The following is an 18,584-nucleotide window of genomic DNA, read 5'->3' as shown; positions in this document are numbered from 1 at the left end:
TCCTTATCCTGCAGGGAGGCCCATTCATATGAAAGACAGTAGAAGAATGCAAGGGTCTTAGCCTGCAGGGAGGTCCTTAGCCTGCAGGGAGGCCCATTCAACTGAAGGACAGCAGATGAACACAAGCGTTTTATCCTGCAGGGAGGTCCATTCATATGAAGGACAGCAAATGAACACGTGTCTGAGCCTGCAGGGAGGTCCATAGCCTGCAGGGAGTGACATTCATATGAAGTACAGTAGCTGAATCTGAGGATCTAAGCCTGCAGGGGGCTCCTTTGGTTGCAGGGAGGTCTATTCAGCTGAAAGACAGCGGATGCAAACAAACGTTTTAGCCTGCAGGGAGGTCCATTTAGCTGAAGGACAGTAGATGAACACAAGCGTTTTAGTCTGCAGGGAGGTCCTTAGCCTGCAGGGAGGTCTATTGAGCTGAAGGAAAGCCGAAGAACATAAGTTCCCTCCCTGCAGGGAGGCCCATTTTATATGAAAGACAGGAGATGAACACAAGTGTGTTCCCTGCAGTGAGGTCCATGCATATGAAGGATAGGAGATGTATGCAAGTGCCTTAGCCTGCAGGGAGGTCCTTAGCTTGCAGGGAGGTCCATTCAGCTGAAGGACCGTAGATGAATACAATGGTCCTAGCCTGCAGGGAGGTCCTTAGCCTGCAGGGAGGTTCAGTCATATAAAGGACAGTAGATGAATGCAAGGGTCTTAGTCTGCAGGGAGGTCCTAATCCTACAGGGAGGTCCATTTATATTCAAGACAGTAGATTAATGCAAGGATCTTAGTCTGCAGGGAGGTCTTTATCCTGAAGGGAGGTTCAGTCATATGAAGGACAGTAGATGAATACAAGGGCCCTAGCCTGCAGGGAGTTCCTTAGCCTGCCGGGAAGTCCTTAACCTGCAGCGAGGTTCAGTCATATGAAGGACAGTAGATGAATACAAGGGCCTTAGCCTGCAGGGAGGTCAATTATATTCAAGACAGTAGATGAATGCAAGGATCTTAGTCTGCAGGGGGGTCCTTATCCTGCAGGAAGGTTCAGTCTTATAAAGGACAGTAGATGAATGCAAGAGCCAAAGTCTGCAGGGAGGTCCTTAGCCTGCAAGGAGGTCCATTCAGCTGAAAGACAGTAGAAGAATACACGGGTCTTAGCCTGCAGGGAGGGCCATTCATATGAAAGACAGTAGAAGAATACACAGGTTTTAGCCTGCAGGGAGGTCCTTATCCTGAAGGGAGGTTCAGTCATATGAAGGACAGTAGATGAATACAAGGTTCTTAGCCTGCAGGGAGGTCCTTTGCCTGCAGTGAGGGCCTTAGCCTGCAGGGAGGCCCATTCAACTGAAGGACAGCAGATGAACACAAGCGTTTTATCCTGCAGGGAGGTCCATTGAGCTGAAGGACCGTAGATGAATACAATGGTCTTAGCCTACAGGAAGGTCCTTAGCCATGCAGGGAGTTTCAGTCATATAAAGGACAGTAGATGAATGCAATGGTCTTGGTCTGCAGGGAGGTCCTTATCCTGCAGGGAGGTCCATTTATATTCAAGACAGTAGATGAATGAAAGAGTCTTAGTCTGCAGGGAGTTCCTTAGCCTGCAGGGAGATCCTTAACCTGCAGCGAGGTTCAGTCATATGAAGGACAGTAGATGAATACAAGGGCCTTAGCCTGCAAGGAGGTCCATTTATATTCAAGACAGTATCTGAATGGATGGATCTTAGTCTGCAGGGAGGTCCTTATCCTGCAGGGAGGTTCAGTCATATAAAGGACAGTAGATGAATGCAAGAGTCCTAGTCTGCAGGGAGGTCCTTAGCCTGCAAGGAGGCCCATTCATATGAAAGACAGTAGAAGAATGCAAGGGTCTTAGCCTGCAGGGAGGTCCTTAGCCTGCAGTGAGGGCCTTAGCCTGCAGGGAGATCCATTCAACCGAAGGACAGCAGATGAACACAAGCGTTGTATCCTGCAGGGAGGTCCATTCATATGTAGGACATCAGATGAACACAAGCGTTTTATCCTGCAGGGAGTTCCTTAGCCTGCAGTGAGGGCATTAGCCTGCAGGGAGATCCATTCATATGTAGGACATCAGATGAACACAAGTGTCTTAGCCTGCAGGGAGGTCTATTCATATGAAGGACAGAATTATGAATACAAGGGTCTTAGTCTGCAGGAAGGTCCTTTGCCAGGGAAGTCCTTAGGCTGCAGGGAGGCCCATTCAGCAGAAGGACAGCAGGTGAATGCAAGGGTCGTAACCTGCAGGGAGGTCCTTAGTCTGCAGGAAGGTCCTTAGCCAGGGAGGTCCTTAGCCTGCAGGGAGGCCCATTCAGCTGAAGGACAGCAGATGAACACAAGTTCCTTCCCTGCAGGGAAGCCCACTTAGAGGAGGGGCGTCAGAGACAGCAGCATTTCTTTGTACCTGAAGTATGGTCGGTTCAAGGATGGGGTGGTGCAGGGGTTGTTGTTTTCGCCTCTGGCTCCACCATAGAAAGCCATGGAGGATGATGTTACTTTCGTTTTTAGAGTCTGGCTACAGGCAACTTTTGTTGTCTATTGATGAGTACTAATGTTATGTATTATCCACAAAGGTCACTGCAACCATGGAACCGTCCCAGATATACTCACTGGCTTTGCATCACAGATTTCTAATGCACTGAAGCAATTCTTAGACTTCACATGCATGGAGTAATCATGTCACCCTGTGCCCTCAGACATGCATTCAGAATGCAAGTCATGCGCTTCGGCATTTGCAAATGCTTGTTTGATTGATGTATATTCCTTTCTTCCACATATTAACAACATTTGTAAGTATTATATTCCTATTTTAACAATGCCAAGCGTTATGCTTATTGCATTCCAGGATCAATATGAGCTTCATAGCATTGACAAGGCCACAAAACACTCACTCAAAGTGCGTCTATCTTACTCACATTTTTTTATTGATAATATTACAACTTAGGACTTTACATTATTTGTATTATTTGGACGTTGAAAGCATCTCTTTGTGATTTCCTGGGTTGTACATCTGCCTTAAAGGCTGCAGCTCCTTTATACACACCTTGTCTGCTGCCCCCTTCGTCTGTTTTTTTTTCCCCAGAGGTGAAGAATTCCTTCTTGAGGTCCATCTTGTAGCCCCCCATTGAAATATGGATAAAACGTTATTGTTGAATATATCATAATACTTTATAAGTTAGGGGCCATAATGATCATTAATGCATGCAACGCAGCACAACACCTTGCAGCGCTGGTCTGCGTGAAAGGGAGAGGTATGCATCAAGATATACCACATTCCTGCTCTCTGCCCGTGCTGGCACACAAACTGCTGCCTAGCGCCAACAAAGACACGTCCGAACCCCAGACTAAGAAGATGGCGGCTGGGGCGATAGTTTAGCGCTCTAGTTCATCCTCAGGCTGGATGGAGTTTCTGTCCATTTCACTCCCAATTCCAGGTAAGCTCTAGCTCACCCGCACAAGAATGTGTGCAGTTCATTCACTCACTCAAGCATACGTAGCTGACCCAGTACATATACTTCTGACGCTGTGTACTCTATCCACTCAAGCATACATTACTGCCCTGTGTACTGTATACACTCAAGCATACACTACTGACCCTGTGTATAAACTACAGACCCTGTGTACTGTATACACTCAAGCATACACAACTGACCATGTGTATACACTACTGACCTTGTGTACTGTATATACTGAAGCATACACTACTGCCCTGTGTAATGCATACACTCAAGCATACACTACTGACCCTGTGTATACACTACAGACCTTGTGTACTGTATACACTCAAGCATACACATCTGACCATGTGTATACACTACTGACCTTGTGTACTGTATATAATGAAGCATACACTACTGCCCTGTGTAATGCATACAGTCAAGCATACACTACTGACCCTGTGTATACACTACAGACCCTGTGTACTGTATACACTCAAGCATACACAACTGACCATCTGTATACACTACTGACCTTGTGTACTGTATATAATGAAGCATACACTACTGCCCTGTGTAATGCATACACTCAAGCATACACTACTGACCCTTTGTATACATTACTCCCCTGTGTACTGTATACACTCAAGCATACACAACTGACCATGTGTATACATTACTGCCCTGTGTACTGTATACACTCAAGCATACACTACTGACCTTTTGTATACATTACTCCCCTGTGTGCTGTATACACTCAAGCATACACTACTGACCCTTTGTATACATTACTGCCCTGTGTAATGTATACACTCAAGCATACACTACTGACCCTGTGTATACACTACAGATCCTGTGTACTGTATACACTCAAGCATACACAACTGACCATGTGTATACACTACTGACCTTGTGTACTGTATACAATGAAGCATACACTACTGCCCTGTGTAATGCATACACTCAAGCATACACTACTGACCCTGTGTATACACTACAGACCTTGTGTACTGTATACACTCAAGCATTCACTACTGACCATGTGTACTGTGTACACTCAAGCATACACTACTGACCCTGTGTATACACTACAGACCCTGTGTACTGTATACACTCAAGCATACACTACTGACCCTGTGTATACACTACAGACCCTGTGTACTGTATACACTCAAGCATACACTACTGACCATGTGTACTGTGTACACTCAAGCAAACACTACTGACCATGTGTATACACTACTGACCTTGTGTACTGTATACAATGAAGCATACACTACTGCCCTGTGTAATGCATACACTCAAGCATACACTACTGACCCTGTGTATACACTACAGACCCTGTGTACTGTATACACTCAAGCATACACAACTGACCATGTGTATACACTACTGACCTTGTGTACTGTATACAATGAAGCATACACTACTGCCCTGTGTAATGCATACACTCAAGCATACACTACTCACCCTGTGTATACACTACAGACCCTGTGTACTGTATACACTCAAGCATACACTACTGACCCTGTGTATACACTACAGACCCTGTGTAATGCATACAGTCAAGCATACACTACTGACCCTGTGTATACACTACAGACCCTGTGTACTGTATACACTCAAGCATACACAACTGACCATCTGTATACACTACTGACCTTGTGTACTGTATATAATGAAGCATACACTACTGCCCTGTGTAATGCATACACTCAAGCATACACTACTGACCCTTTGTATACATTACTCCCCTGTGTACTGTATACACTCAAGCATACACAACTGACCATGTGTATACATTACTGCCCTGTGTACTGTATACACTCAAGCATACACTACTGACCTTTTGTATACATTACTCCCCTGTGTGCTGTATACACTCAAGCATACACTACTGACCCTTTGTATACATTACTGCCCTGTGTAATGTATACACTCAAGCATACACTACTGACCCTGTGTATACACTACAGATCCTGTGTACTGTATACACTCAAGCATACACAACTGACCATGTGTATACACTACTGACCTTGTGTACTGTATACAATGAAGCATACACTACTGCCCTGTGTAATGCATACACTCAAGCATACACTACTGACCCTGTGTATACACTACAGACCTTGTGTACTGTATACACTCAAGCATTCACTACTGACCATGTGTACTGTGTACACTCAAGCATACACTACTGACCCTGTGTATACACTACAGACCCTGTGTACTGTATACACTCAAGCATACACTACTGACCCTGTGTATACACTACAGACCCTGTGTACTGTATACACTCAAGCATACACTACTGACCATGTGTACTGTGTACACTCAAGCAAACACTACTGACCATGTGTATACACTACTGACCTTGTGTACTGTATACAATGAAGCATACACTACTGCCCTGTGTAATGCATACACTCAAGCATACACTACTGACCCTGTGTATACACTACAGACCCTGTGTACTGTATACACTCAAGCATACACAACTGACCATGTGTATACACTACTGACCTTGTGTACTGTATACAATGAAGCATACACTACTGCCCTGTGTAATGCATACACTCAAGCATACACTACTCACCCTGTGTATACACTACAGACCCTGTGTACTGTATACACTCAAGCATACACTACTGACCCTGTGTATACACTACAGACCCTGTGTACTGTATACACTCAAGCATACACTACTGACCATGTGTACTGTGTACACTCAAGCAAACACTACTGACCATGTGTATACACTACTGACCTTGTGTACTGTATACAATGAAGCATACACTACTGCCCTGTGTAATGCATACACTCAAGCATACACTACTGACCCTGTGTATACACTACAGACCCTGTGTACTGTATACACTCAAGCATACACTACTGACCATGTGTATACACTACTGACCTTGTGTACTGTATACAATGAAGCATACACTACTGCCCTGTGTATACACTACAGACCCTGTGTACTGTATACACTCATGCATACACTACTGACCATGTGTACTGTGTACACTCAAGCATACACTACTGACCCTGTGTATACACTACAGACCCTGTGTACTGTGTACACTCAAGCATACACTACTGACCCTGTGTATACACTACAGACCCTGTGTACTGTATACACTCAAGCATACACAACTGACCATGTGTATACACTACTGACCTTGTGTACTGTATACAATGAAGCATACACTACTGCCCTGTGTATACACTACAGACCCTGTGTACTGTATACACTCATGCATACACTACTGACCATGTGTATACACTACAGACCTTGTGTACTGTATACACTCAAGCATACACTACAGACCTTGTGTACTGAATACACTCAAGCATACACAACTGACCATGTGTATACACTACTGACCTTGTGTACTGTATATAATGAAGCATACACTACTGCCCTGTGTAATGCATACACTCAAGCATACACTACTGACCCTGTGTATACACTACAGACCATGTGTACTGTATACACTCAAGCATACACTACTGACCCTGTCTATATACTACAGACCCTGTGTAAGGTATACACTCAAGCATGAACTACTGACCCTGTCCATACACTACAGACACTGTGTGCTGTATACACTCAAGCATACACAACTGACCATGTGTATACACTACTGACCTTGTGTACTGTATACAATGAAGCATACACTACTGACCCTGTGTATACACTACAGACCTTGTGTACTGTATACACTCAAGCATACACTACTGACCATGTGTACTGTGTACACTCAAGCATACACTACTGACCCTGTGTATACACTACAGACCCTGTGTACTGTATACACTCAAGCATACACTACTGACCATGTGTAATGCATACACTCAAGCATACACTACTGACCCTGTGTATACACTACAGGCCCTGTGTACTGTATACACTCAAGCATACACTACTGACTGTTTGTATACACTACTGCCCTGTGTAATGCATACACTCATACATACACTACTGACCCTGTGTAATGCATACACTCAAGCATACACTACTGACCCTGTGTATACACTACAGACCCTGTGTACTGTATAAACTCAAGCATACACAACTGACCATGTGTATACACTACTGACCTTGTGTACTGTATACAATGAAGCATACACTACTGCCCTGTGTCATGCATACACTCAAACATACACTACTGACCCTGTGTATACACTACAGACCCTGTGTACTGTATACACTCAAGCATACACTACTGACCCTGTCTATATACTACAGACCCTGTGTAAGGTATACACTCAAGCATGAACTACTGACCCTGTCCATACACTACAGACACTGTGTGCTGTATACACTCAAGCACACACCACTGACCCTGTGTATACACTACAGAACATGTGTACTGTACACACTCAAACATACACCACTGACCATGTGTATACACTACTGACCTTGTGTACTGTATACAATGAAGCATACATTCCTGCCCTGTGTACTGTATGCACTCAAGCATACACGACTGACCCTGTGTATACACTACAGACCTTGTGTACTGTATACACTCAAGCATACACAACTGACCATGTGTATACACTACTGACCTTGTGTACTGTATACAATGAAGCATACACTACTGCCCTGTGTATACACTACAGACCCTGTGTACTGTATACACTCAAGCATACACAACTGACCATGTGTATACACTACTGACCTTGTGTACTGTATACAATGAAGCATACACTACTGCCCTGTGTAATGCATACACTCAAGCATACACTACTGACCCTGTGTATACACTACAGACCCTGTGTACTGTATACACTCAAGCATACACAACTGACCATGTGTATACACTACTGACCTTGTGTACTGTATACAATGAAGCATACACTACTGCCTTGTGTAATGCATACACTCAAGCATACACTACTGACCCTGTGTATACACTACAGACCCTGTGTACTGTATACACTCAAGCATACACTACTGACCCTGTCTCTATACTACAGACCCTGTGTAAGGTATACACTCAAGCATGAACTACTTACCCTGTCCATACACTACAGACACTGTGTGCTGTATACACTCAAGCACACACTACTGACCCTGTGTATACACTACAGAACCTGTGTACTGTACACACTCAAGCATACACCACTGACCCTGTGTATACACTACAGACCCTGTGTACTGTGTACACTCAAGCACACACTACTGACCCTGTGTACTGTTTACACTCAAGCAAACACTACTGACCACGTGTACTGTATGCACTCAAGCATGCACTGCTAACTGTGTGTATTGTACACACTCATACATTATTGTCAGTGTGTACTGTTTATAATCAAACAAATACTATTGAAAGTGCAATGTTTACAGTCAGGCAGACACCACTGACAGTGTGTACTGTGTACACTCAAGCATACGCTCTTGACCCAGTGTATACACTACCGACTCTTTGTACTGTACACTACTGGCCGTTTGTATACACAACAGCATCTGTGTATTGTATATCCTCAATCATACACTGCTGACCCTATTCATATTCTTCTTACCCTGTGTAATGTATACTCTCAAGCATAGTGTACTACTTGCACTCAAGCACGCACTACTGACAGTGTGAACTGTACACACAATCATACATTTCTGCCATTGTGCACTGTTTATACTCAAGCAAATATTACTGACAGTGTACTGTATACTCTCAAGCATACACTAAGGACAGTGGGTACTGTTCACACTCAAGCATACACTACTGACAATGTGTACTATTTACACTAAAGCAAACACTACTGACAGTGTGTACTGTATGCACTCAAGCATGCACTACTAACTGTGTGTACTGTATACACTCAAAATATACTACTGACAGTGTGTAATGTTTACACATATGTATACACTACTGACAGTGTGTACTGCGTATACTCAAGCAAAGACTAATGACAGTGTACTGTACACAGTCAAGCAACCACTACTGACAATCTGTACATTTTACACTAAAGAACACACTACTGAGTGTGTACTGTTTACACAGAAAAATACACTACTGAAAGTGTGTACTGTTACACTCAAGAATACATTACTGATAGTGTACTGCTTATATCAAGCAAACACTACTGACATTGTGTACTTCTCACAGTGACTCATACATTACTGCCAGTGTGTACTGTTTACTCTCAAGCAAACGCTACTGACAGTGTGTACTATATACATTCAAGCAAACACTTCCAACTGTGTGTTCTGTTTACACTCAAGCATACACCACAGACAGTGTGTACTGTTTGAACTCACGCATACACCACTGACAGTGTAATATATACAATCAAGCATAGACTCTTGACAGTGTATTTTATATACACTCATGCATACATTACTGCCAGTGTGGACTGTTTACACTCAAGCAAACACTACTGACAGTGTACTGTATACTCCTAGCATACACTAAGGTCAGTGTGTACTGTTTATATTCAAGCATACACTACTGACCATACATACTGTACATAGTCAGTCATACACTACTGGCAATGGGTTCTGTTTACACTCAAGAATGAATTAATTACAGTGTGTACTGTTTACACTCAAGCAAACTAATGAAAGTGTACTGTAAACTCTAAAGAATACACTAAGGACAGTATGTACTGTTTATACTCAAGCAAACACTATAGGCATTGTTGCTGTTTACTCTCAAACACTATTGTCAGTGTGTACTGTACACACTCAAGCATACACTACTGACAGTAAGTACTCTACACACTCAAGCATACACTACTGCCAGTGTGCAATGTTTATTCACAAGGAAACACTACTGACAGTGTGTACTATCTACACCCAAGCATACACTAATGACAGTGTGCACTGTACACACTAAAGTATGGAGTAATGTCAGTATGTACTGTGTATACGTAAACAAGCACTAGTTACATTGTACTGTATACACTCAAGCATACACTACTGACAGTAAGTACTCAACACACTCAAGCATACACTACTGCCAGTGTGCAATGTTTAGGATCAAATCTTTTTATTGATTTCTTGATTGAAACATATGAACATATACAGTACGGAACATCGTAGCATGGTAAATAAGATGCACCACAGTGACACAAAAAAAAACAATTTGGCATACAGAAGCCCGTCCACTGAATCCCTGTTCTATGCCACAAGGGGACCTCCCCGCCAGACTTCTCCTTGCGACCAAATGAACAGGTGGCCAACACACAAAAATCTATAGAGCTGCGAGCTCCAAACATGATAAACAAGACATACAAATAACTAATAAAACACCAACAGTGCTTCCCCCCTAGAGGCCACATCTTCCCCCATCTCTCCATTCCCCGCTACGCCTCCCCCCGTTGCCCCCCCAAAAATCCCCCAATGCGAGCACTCTCCCAGAGGGTCAAGTCAGCCCTAAAACTCTCAGATAAGCCGGGCATGTCAACTCAGTATATTCTGTGGATAAGATCTGGAGGAACGGTCTCCACAGCATGTCCAGGTCACCCACCCGCTGCTGAGAGGCCAGAGTAAGCTTCTCTATTGCCAGAATAAACCACAGCTTCTGGAGCCAGGACACATATGTCGGTACCCTATCTGTGCCCCACAAAGCTAGAATCAGCTGCAGGGCCGCACTGAGGGCCAGGTCCATCTGCCGCCCCCTTAGCGATCGCAGGGGAGGGGTGAGGGGATTGGGCAAGCCCAACAGGATGTACGATGAAAATCTAGGTATCTTGGTATAAAACGCTGTATCAATACCGTCTATAATGCTCTCCCAATATCTATGGAGCTTGGGGCAATGCCAGAGTAGATGCACCAGTGTACCCATGCCACCGCACTCCCTCCAACAGAGGCCAGACTTGGTAGGGTCCCATGCGTGTATCCTTGCTGGGGTGTAGTACCAGTAAGAGGCCACCTTATATGCTGTCTCCGTTCCCACTGCATTAGACGCAGAATGATGTATTCTATAAAATATACTGTCCCATTCCTCGTCTGATAGCTCCCTCCCCAGCTCCCTCTCCCATCTCAACTGTCCCTTAGACTTAGGCGGACGCCCCCCCCTCCTGCAGAAACCTATAGAGGTCTGAAATTACTCGCCTATCATCCTTCTTCATCAGCAGCCATTTCTCAAACGGCATGAGCGGCCTATCTATTAATGCTCTATTAGCCGACATCAAGGCCCAGTGCCGGACCTGATAGTACAACCTATCCGCCTCTGTCAAGCCATATGTCTTCTTCATCTGGTTGAAGGGAATAACTCCTTGCTCATCAAAAAGGCTCCCCACCCGCTTACAGCCCCCTTCATACCAACATCGCAAGCCTTCCACGTGTAACCCAGGCTCAAAGTCAGGATTCGCGCCTCTGGGAGTCATCGGAGTTGGAAACGACGTGAGCCCCGACCGACAAGCCACCGTGTCCCACACACGTAACGTTGCTCCCATGACCGGGGAAGAGTAGAGACCCCCCGCCCTGTGCCGCAGACGGAGCCAAGGCTCCTTCCAAATTTGAGAGCCCACCACCGCCTGATCCATAAAGCACCAATGTTTCTCAGTAAGTGGGCGACTCCACTCTAAAAGAAAACGCAACTGTGTCGCCTGAAAATATCACAAAAGGCAGGGAACCGCCAGCCCTCCTTCCCCCTTAAGGCGGTACAAAACCCGTCACGGATGGCGCGCCGATTTACCCTCCCAGACAAATCTCAGAACCGCCGATTGAAGAGTCGCTATCACCCGAGGTGGCGGAGTCAGGGAAAGCGCCTGAAACACATAAAGTATACGCGGCAAGACTGTCATCTTCACCGCCGCCACCCTGCCTAGCCAGGACAATTTAAGTCTCCCCAAGACTCCAGGTCCCGCTGCACTTCACGAACTAACTTCGCGTAGTTCAAGCTCGCCGTCTTTGCAGCGGAAGTCACCAGGTCTACTCCCAGATAGGAAAGCCGTGAGGTCGACCAAAGGAAGGGATATCGGGCTCTCAAGTCTTCCTCATGTTCTGAGCTTACAAACAAACTAAGGACCTGGGACTTGTGCATATTCACCTGGAATCCAGAGACCCTGCTAAACTCAGCAAGTATATCCATAAGCGCAGGCAACAAAGTTGCGGGCTCCGCCAGGGTAAAGATCACATCATCTGCATACAAGGTAATGAGATGATGATCACCTCCGAACTTCACGCCGGAAACCAGGGGGCTATCTTGCAGCCGCTGCTCCAAGGGCTCTATATATAGCGCAAACAAGAGAGGAGGGAGCGGGCACCCCTGTCGAGTCCCTCGTCTGATAGGGAACGGCAAAGAAAGCGTACCGTTAAGCCGGACCGCAGCCATAGGAGACTTATATATACATCGGATCCACGACCGAAAACCGGGGCCTAATCCAAAACGCTTCAACACCCTAAAGAGATACGGCCAATGTACCCTATCGAACGCCTTCTCCGCATCAATAGAGAGGAAAAGTGCCTCCCTGCGAGATCGACCAGTTTTATCTAACAAATGAAGATGCCGCTTCGTATTGTCACTGCATTGTCGGTGCAGTATAAAACCTGCCTGATCTGGATCAACAAGACCCGGCATATAGAAATTAAGGTGATGGGCGAGTATCCCTGTGAATATCTTGGCATCTATATTCAGGAGAGAAATCGGCCCATACGAAGGGCACTCTTCTGGGTGCTTCCCCGGCTTATGTATAACTGCAATGGTAACGTCCAACATACTGGGCACCAGGGCTCCCGACGTCCGAAAGGAGTTGAAGAGCCGTACCAAAAGCGGCGCGAGTTCCGCACAAAAGGTCTTATAAAAAAGTGCTGTAAAACCATCAGGGCCAGGGGAGTTCCCAACCATTAGGTGTGAAATCGCTGATATAACCTCTTCCACCCTTATAGGCTGGTCCAAGGAAGACGCCTCCCTTTCACAAGGGGGGTAATCGCCGTGCCCTCCAGAAATATATCCGGAGCCACACTGCCCCGATCATCCGCCGCGTATAACCCCCGGTAAAACTCTGCATACGCCTCTGCAATCTGATCACTCGTTCTCGCCTCCCCTCCTGAAGGGGAACGGACTAATTTTATTGTCAACGCTGCGCGTTGTGCTCGCAACCGATGCGCCAGAATCTTCCCACACCTATTACTCCCAATGTAGTATGTATGCTTAATACGCGCTATTGCATACTCCGCCCTGTCCCAATCTAGCCGTTTCAGCTGTTGCCGTTCCTTCTCCAACTCCTGCCATATTCTAGGCACACCCGTGGACTTATGGGAGCGCTCCAGTACCGCCACCTTCCGTTCCAGCTCCTCCCTCATCTCTCTCCTTGCTTTATTATCTCTAGCTGACAGCGACATGGCCTCCCCCCTCAACACCGCCTTCAAAGCCTCCCACAGAGTCTCCAGACAGGTGCTCCCATCGTCATTAAAACTAAGATATTCCGTGATCGCACGCCGGAGCGACTCCACCTTTGCCCCGCTCTGCAGCAACGAATCCCTAAAGCGCCATCCCGGAGTGCCCCCCCGGCCCACGTCCATAGTGACCTCTACAGTAATAGGAGCATGATCTGTCAAAGCTCGAGGCTCAATCGTGGTCTCCTGAACTCGGGAGATGAACTCCTGTGAGGCCAGAAAAAGGTCGATCCGTGCATACGTCTTAGTCGCCGCTGAGTAAAAGGAATAATCCCTACGCGTAGGGTGCCCCTTCCGCCACACATCCTCCAAACCACACTCGGCCATCCACTGATGCCCCGCAGCTGTCAACGCCCCAGTCTACCCAAAGCAGTGACCCGATCAATCCAGCTCATTATCCATCACCAAGTTAAAGTCCCCTCCCACCAAAATGGCACCATCTGGCGAGTTAAGCATTGGAGAAACAGCCTGTCTCAAAAAGGTTTCCTGCTGGGCATTAGGGGCATACAAGGAAGCAATAATAAAGAAGAAGGCCCCCACTTTTATTCTAAGAGCCAGAAACCTACCCTGCACCTCATGTATTTTTGCCACCACTTCCCCAGAGAAGGACCTCGAAAGCAGTATAGCTACCCCAGTGTGTTTCGTGGAGGCTGAAGACCAGAATTGCCTAGGGAACCACTTTGAGCGCATGCGATATGTGTCCTTATGTAATAAATGCGTCTCCTGTAGCAAACAAATATGACTCCCAGACTTCTTGAGACCCGACAGGATAGCCAACCTCTTAGTTGGACTGTTAAGCCCGCGGACATTCAAGCTAAGACATTTAATAGCCATGCATCATAAAGGGAAGAACGCACAGGAGGAGAGGAGCCCCGCGGGAGAACCAAAGCCCAGAGCAGGAACAACATGGCCAAACCGGTAAGACACCCAGTAAACAGACTCCCAGGGAAGCACACCAACGTACAACCATAATGCACAACAGGTGCTGACAACATAAAAGTCCTCTCGTAATCATCTCCAAAGAGGTACAGTCTCAACAGGGCAGTAGAACCACACAAGTTTGTCAAGCAAAGTCCAACGGCTCCACCGCCCAGACCCCTCTCAAACGGCTGTTAGGCCTGAAGTAATGCGACCCCCAGAAATCAGCCATCCCCGGCCACCCATCCCTTTAAGCACTGGTCCCAGCGGCTACGCTACTCAATGCCGACTGCCGTTCCGACATCTGCTCCAATGTGGTAGGGCGCTGCTGCTTCCTCCTTCTCTCCTTTCGCCGCCAGCATGGTCGGTCCCCGCCAGCCGGACCCTCACTCACGCCAGCATCCTGGCTATCACCCTCCAGGCGCAGAATCCGGTTCTCCTCTGATATTGACTTTACTTGCCGAAGCTGATCCTCCCATCGGAAGACAAGGCGGAACGGGTGACCCCAAGAATAAGGCACATCATGCGCTCGCAAATGCTCTGTAATGGGCTTGAATTCTCGGCGCCGCTGCAAAGTCCGTAGTGACAAGTCCTGAAATAACTGGAGCGTGTGCCCAAGAAATTGGACCTGCGGAAGATTACGGGCCCATTGCAATATGCTTTCTTTAAGCCTGTAGCTGTGGACACATGCTAGAATATCTGGCGGACGGTCCCCAGCCCCACTAGCGCGGCCCACTCGATAAACTCTATCTAGCGTGATCTCCCAGGACTCCTCTAGGCCGAGAACCGAGCGGAACAGCGCCACCACAAAGTCTCCAATGTCCTCCTTCTCAGCCCCAATCGGCACTCCTCGGATGCGAATATTATGCCTTCTTGACCGGTTCTCAAGGTCCTCGACCGCAATCTGAAGGAGATCCTGCTGCTCCCGCAGGCGTATAAGCTCCTGCTGCATGCCTGCCACCTCCTCACCCCGGGAGATCTCACCATCTTCAACCTGAGCCACCCGCTCACCCAGGGACGCGACCTTCACTCGCAGCTCCTTCACCTCTTGAGAAATGTCCCTACGGAGTTCCTGCAAGTCACTCCGGAGCGAGTTGAACAAGGAGGTAAGGAAGCCCTTCGTAACAGGAGCCCCCTCATCCTCCTCCATCTCCCCCGTACCTCTGCAGACTTCGCCGCTGGTAGCCCGTCAGCTGCTCCGCCCAGCGCCGGGCGGGCTCCTGTCAGCATCTCTCTCACTGACCGATCCCGCTTGGGCTTGGAGGTCGCCATCACTCCCGGCCTCCTACTGCGACCGCCCAATCACCCCAGCAGGGGCTTCCTTGCGTTGTCTCCGGGGGACCAGGCCACCCCAGGCCTCGTGTTTCTGCCAGTAGCCACTGACCTCTCCACTCCCAAGCTTTTGAGGCCCCACGCCACTCAGCTGCTTTCTTTTGCTCCACCTAGGGCCACCGCAGGCCGACCGCACCGCCGAATAGTAGCCCAGCCCCGCGCCACCGCAGGCCGCACCACACCTGCACCAGAGCCACCCAGGAGCGCCCGGCTCGTCCGTCGCCTCAACCTGAGACCCTGCCCTCCAGAAGGGCCAAACGAGACGGTCACTTCGGCCCCTAGGGGCCCCAGGCTCTCACCTCCGCACCAGGCCCCTCGCGCGGCCACCACCGCATCGCAGCACCGCAGCGCCCTCCTGGGCCACTGCTGCGTCCCCCCCGAGCGTCCCACAGACCGCCGGGGCTAGGACTCGCCACGTGGCCCGCTCCTCCTCTTACTGCACGTGCCGTCAACAGGCATGGGCCTAGGCTGCGCGGCCGCGCACCTCTGCCCTCCGCCGCTCCGGGCCTCATCGATCCCTCGTGGCCCCCACAGCTTCACAGCACCGACCACTGCTCCAGGGGGCCTCAGGGCATCCAAAATGTGGGGTCGCAAGGCGATCACAAAGGCCTGGGCAGCGGAGCTCGAACAAACTCGTCCGCTCACGCCGCCATCTTGGCCATGCCCCCTGTGTGCAATGTTTATTCTCAAGAAACACTACTGACAGTGTGTACTATATACACCCAATCATACACTACTGCCAGTGTGCACTGTACACACTAAAGTATAGAGTAATGTCAGTATGTGCTGTGTATACTTAAGCAAGCACTAGTTACATTGTACTGTATACACTCAAGCATACACTACTGACCGTGTGCACTGTTCATACTCAAACATACACCACTGACAGTGTACTGTTTACATTTGAGCAAACACTACTGACAGTGTGTACTGTTTACACTCAAGCAAACACTACTGCAAGTGTAATGTATACACTCAAGCATACACTACCAACAGTAAATACATCACTGACAGTGTGTACTGTTTACACTCAAACACACCACTGACAGTGTGTACTTTTTACACTGAAGCAAACACTACTGACAGTATACTGTATGAACTCAAGCATACACTACTGACAGTGTGTAGTGCTTACACTGAAGCATACACCACTGATAGTGTGCACTGTTAACACTTACACAAACACTGCTGACAGTATACTGTATGAACTCAATCATACACTACTGACAGTGTGCACTGTTTACACTCAAGCATACACTACTGACAGTGTGTAGTGTTTACACTCAAGCATACACCACTGCTAGTGTATAATGTTTACATGTAAGCAAACACCACTGACAGTGTGTATTGTTTACACTCAAGCATATATTACTGCCAGGTTGTACTGTTTATACTGAAGCAAACACTACTTACATTATACTGTATGAACTCAAGCTTACACTACTGACAGTGTGTATTGTTTACACTCAAGAAAACATGACTGCAAGTGTAATGTATACACTCAAGCATACACTACTAACAGTGTGTCCTGTATACGCTCATGAATACACCACTGACAGTGTGTACTTTTTACACTCAAGCACACCACTGATAGTGTGTACTGTTTACACTCACGCTTACACATCTGATTGAGTGTAATGTTCACACTCCAGCACACACTACTGACAGTGTGTTCTGAGTATACTCAAGCATACACCACTGATAGTGTACACTGTTTACACTTAAGCTTACATCTCTGACAGTGTATACTGTTTATCCTCAAGCAAACACTACCAACAGTGTAATGTATACGCTCAAGCATACACTACTGACAGTGTGTTTTGTATACGCTCATGCATACACTACTGACTGTGTGTACTGTTTACACTCAAGCAAATACTACTGAAAGTGTGTACTGCAAATACTATGGATAGAACTTGACACTAGGATTAGGCCAGCAGATATTCACAGATATATATCAGCAGAGTGGTAAGAGAAACAAAATACAAATGAGAAGAACGCCGACATACTCATAACTTTGTAAGTACTCTAAATAATGATGGAAGCATTTCTAACATTTAAGTGAACGTGTAATTTATACCTGAAGGAGGCAGACATAAGTGGTGCAATAAGTGTGAAAAACTGCAGAAAATAATATTCAAATCATAGAGTGGGTGTAGAAATGGAAGGTATGTAATGTGACAGCACAGCCTTGAGTAGATGAACAGTGTGTCACACTTTACCTTTTTCTCTTCACCAGTACAAACAAGCTGCAATGGGAATGTGCCTGTGCTTGATGAGGGGTCCCTTAGTGTGGAACAATACATGCTGCAGCCGTTAGGGAGCCTTCCTGGTCACAGAGCCCTTGGTACCACTGGTACCTTTTATAAGGGACTTAGCTGTGTGCCAGGGTGTGTCAAGTGTGGGAACAATTATACAGTTTTAGGGAAATGGCAATTTAAAACTGCACGCACAGCCTCTGCAGTGGCAGGCCTGAGCCAATCAGTGCTGCAGGCCCATTATTAGCACTTGATTTACAGGCCCTGGGCACACATAGTGCA

The sequence above is a fragment of the Pleurodeles waltl genome, chromosome 11, assembly GCF_031143425.1.
Source record: "Pleurodeles waltl isolate 20211129_DDA chromosome 11, aPleWal1.hap1.20221129, whole genome shotgun sequence".
In the NCBI taxonomy this organism is placed as follows: Eukaryota; Metazoa; Chordata; class Amphibia; order Caudata; family Salamandridae; genus Pleurodeles; species Pleurodeles waltl.
This window is presented reverse-complemented; position numbering follows the sequence as displayed.